Genomic DNA, 4,199 nt, shown 5'->3' with positions numbered 1-4,199 from the left:
GAGGCTGAATAGGTTTTTGTATTGATCATAATTGCAGTGTCACTCCAGCTATATCACTGTGAGACACGTTGTGTCAAATACTATGACAGACTGTAAACTGTAAAATGCAGAGAATTTCTTCACTTCCTAGAAAGCAGTGATTCAGACTCCTCTAAAAATGATTCAGTGTGTTATTTCAGCTTTTACGATCCATTGTATTTTGAAAGCTTGGAATACTTTTCCAGGTTTGGTCTGCATTTAACTTGGCAATCAACACGAAGAAGGTAGAAAAAATTATACATTTGTACAAACTAGCACTACTGGATTGCGTTTAAATTGCATCTCACATTATTTCTCGCGCCTGCCATGGTAGAAATCATCAATTTGAGATAAACACTTGTCAGTGGTTTTTGTATGAGGATGTCGCTGTGCACAACACTGTGACCCACTATAGTATCACAATGATGTAGACCAGTACACTCATTCTCTGTTCTTTACTCGAGGTCTCAATTTTCATTTGAAAGAGCCACTTAGTACTGATCATGTTTAGAATTAATGCCATAGTTGACATAACAATTCGCAGTGATTTCCTGAGCTGTCATATATGTTAAAACTAACATTCTGTCCGAGCATTTAATTGATGGAAGTGTTAGCAGTACATATGACATGCCCAAAACATTGTCCCATTGTGTCACCAGTTTGCTAGTTTAAATGGTACATTTCCTCTTTGATAGTTTTGTAAGAGGCAGCCTGAGGTCTGCTTCAGATCGCAGTTGGTATAATTGCATTTAAAACTCGTACTCACCGTTAGTTTATGACGGAATTGACAAAATGTTCCCTCGAGCTGTTTTTGAACGGGTCCAGCCCTGGTTCCTCTCGCTGTGTTCTCTTGCACACTAATAGATGGCGGTGTCTTCGATCTTCAGGTTCTCCATGTCCAACGCGAAAATTTTGTTTAAAGTGTCTTTGGACGCAGTAAATCGACCCTTAATGGCTGGTTCATAGTTACTGCTGGATGAACTATAGTAGTACAGCAGCCACTCCAGACCCTGTCCGGGAACCTGTCGGACCCAATGCATGGTGTAGCTGCTAAGATCGAACATGCTGGTTTTACAGGTCAGTTACAGGCTGCCTGCGGGACGGCCAGTCTCTGCCTCTGGCTGGATCAAAACAACCTCCGACTGGACACTTTTAAAAAGAAAACAAATAAACCATGAGCATTAATGTTGATGACATGATGGCTGAGTCTTTTACATTCCTGCCGTAGACTAACATTGAGACAGTCACAAAGAGAGACTTGAACAACAAACACTCACATGATTAGAAAGTCAGTAACAAACTGAGAAAAAGTGTCGACACAATCATTCTGATAACTTGTGGGAAGCGGTTCTGCTAAGATCTTTCTAAACAGAGCCGACCCAGGAGTGTTGAATTACAGTCCAGTGCCCAGGATTTATATGGCCATCGGAAGGGGCAGGCTTACAGCTTCCGCATGTTGGTTTCCTGCTGGAGGCTGAGACTGGACCCTGGTATCAGCTTGCACAGCCCGAACATATGGGATCATGTCTTTACATGAGGTTCTGCTTAAACATGGACACATACACATCTTGGGATATTTGTTTTGCTGAATAGCTTCTTTGGAAGTAAATTTGAGTAGCTTCAGGTCTGTTTCACATGGTATTTGCATGTATTTTGTTTATAAAAAAAAACAAATTTAACTGGAAGTTAGCTCCCTTTATTTCTACATTCATTCACAAGCAGATAAAACTAAAATTAAAGTTCAAACATATTACTAGCTAATAAAACAGTTGAGCTTTTCTTCCCTGGATACTGCAAGTCCCTGTCGCACTCAAAATAACATGTAATTCATATTAAACATTTCAAAATTGAATTTAGGCAACTGAATACAGAGCGTGTCCAAAGTGATTATATTAAGAATATTCAATTAGAAGTTAACTCCCTTTAATCCTACGTTACACCACAAGCAGATAAAGCTAAAAAGAACTTCAATAATATTATTAGCCAACAAAATGAATGACTTTATTTTTGCTGTCACTCAAAGTCTCTCTCACATTACAAAATAACATACCATTTCTAATCTGCGTTTCTAAATTCAGTTTAGGCAATCTAATATGAAGCATATCTAAAGTGATTATGTTCAGAATGTAAGTGTATGTCACTAAACAGTTTGGACCCGGAGATTAGAAGCACCTCCTTACATTGCAGAATGTCTCTCCTTGTATCTTTTTTTTTTTTCAAATTGCTCCGACACTAAAATGCACAGTAAAGGAAAGCTGTGTGCCTGAGAAACAAAATGTGAGTCCGCACTGATACATAACACCTAGATAAACTTTTGAAAGAGCATCTAATGAACTAGAACAAGACAGTCCCTAAGTTTTTTTTAAATCCTCAACGGCTAAACCATTGCATGTAACAGTCTGGGTGCATCAGGAATGTTTGTTAAATTAAGAGAGTATTACAGTAATAATTACCACGAATGTAGGTTATAAACAGTACATTTCTCTGGTCACTGATAGCTCTGACAGGGCAGTTAACTCATAAAAATCAGCAAAAATTCTCTGTTACACTACACCAGTGTTAACCATGTATAAAGGGCCCACTCAGTTTTAATGAGATACATGAATCAGAGAATGGTGTAACAAGTGATGTGAGTTTGAACCAATTCAATTTTGTTAATTTACTTTGAGATGATAACAAATGTTACTGCAATGTGGGATTTTGGATCCATGAACTTCATATTCAGGAGCTTTAAAGATACTCAATAAACAGACTGAACTAAGCAGAACGTCATTCTGCTTCTATAATGATCTATTTTCTGATAGTCATACAGTGAATGCTGTATTCAGTGACTTTCCTTTTAAAGGGAGAAATGCCAAGTGAAATGTATCCATTGTGAGTAAATGTGAAAATATCATTTGTTTGGTAGGACTTTATTTTAGTTGATTCATTTTCCCTTTAATCGGCCGGATATAATAGTTGGCAGCAATTAAGCTGACTGCAGAAAAGGTCCTTGAGTTCCCAGTTTCATTTACTGGAAGCAGGTGGAGTTTCTGTAGTGGATCAGAGATATTTTGTCTCACTGTTGACCAGTTGGTGGAAAGCCAACTGCAAACCATAACCACCGTCTCCGCAGAAACAAATCGACTCAGCAACAATGCTGGAGAAAAGTTTATTTTCAGTTGTGTAACTTGGAGAACTAGTCACTCCTCTCATTGAAGGAAATATTCGCAAAGTCTCAGACACAACCTTAACATCAACAGTTCATTCAAGGATCACTACAGCACTGTTTAATATTGAGAAAAATTGATAAATAGTCATAGAGTCATGGAGTGATACAGCATGGTTACAGACCCTTTGGTCCAACCAGTCCATGCCAGTCCTAATCCCAAACTAAATTTATCCCACCTGTGTGTACTTGGCCCATATCCTTCCAAACATTTGATAATCATTTACTTATCCAAATGTCTTCTAAAGGTTGTAAGTATCCACCACCAAATCATCCCACACACAAACCATTCTCTGTGTAAAAGGTTGTCTATGATATCCTTTATAAAATTTTTCTCCTCTCATTGGAAAAACATGTTCCCTATTGTTGAAATCCCCCACCATAGGGAAAATACACCAATGTCTGAGTCAATAATTGAAAACAATCCCAGCTCCAAACATTTACAAAATATCACTATGGATCTTCCTCGAATCCAAAAAGGATTGTCCCCTTTGATCAATGATTTATAAAATTTACTCGCGTATCTACTGTGATAGACGTTTTCAAACAACTTCTTAAGTGCAAATGGTTCACATCAATCGGATTAAAGTAACATTTCGTGCGCTACCCCACACACACAAAAAAAACAAGTTTGTTGACACGAATTGCTCTGAGGAAGTCTACGATGGATTCTTTTATCAAACAAAATCATTTCCAATGTTGTGAGCGCTCGTCTATCTTCTGTGCAATGGTCTGAATTTTAAGTTGTGTCTGACTGCAGATGAAACTGGCTGAAGTGTGTAAAAGTATCGTTTCTGCCTTTCACATTGTGAATGTATATTGCTGACTTTAGTTGAATAAAGTGATGTTGTCCCAGGCATCGTCTGGCACCATTAATTAGACCATTAATTTCCACATCGTTAGCCGTCGGGTCAGGTGGAGTTTATTGATATGTGATATTTTTGAAATGAAAGCTTCGTACATTTCCAGTATG

At 38.0% G+C, this 4,199-nt stretch overlaps 1 pseudogene; it reads right to left on the bottom strand.

The window, feature by feature from the left end:
- LOC122552337 overlaps positions 1–1,428 on the bottom strand; it is a 33,998-nt pseudogene extending 32,570 nt beyond the window's left edge.
- Between the last annotated feature and the right edge of the window lie 2,771 nt (positions 1,429–4,199).

This window comes from Chiloscyllium plagiosum, chromosome 8 (assembly GCF_004010195.1).
Source record: "Chiloscyllium plagiosum isolate BGI_BamShark_2017 chromosome 8, ASM401019v2, whole genome shotgun sequence".
Classification (NCBI taxonomy): domain Eukaryota; kingdom Metazoa; phylum Chordata; class Chondrichthyes; order Orectolobiformes; family Hemiscylliidae; genus Chiloscyllium; species Chiloscyllium plagiosum.
The sequence above is the reverse complement of the archived record's forward strand: the minus strand, read 5'-3'. Positions and strand labels throughout refer to the sequence as shown.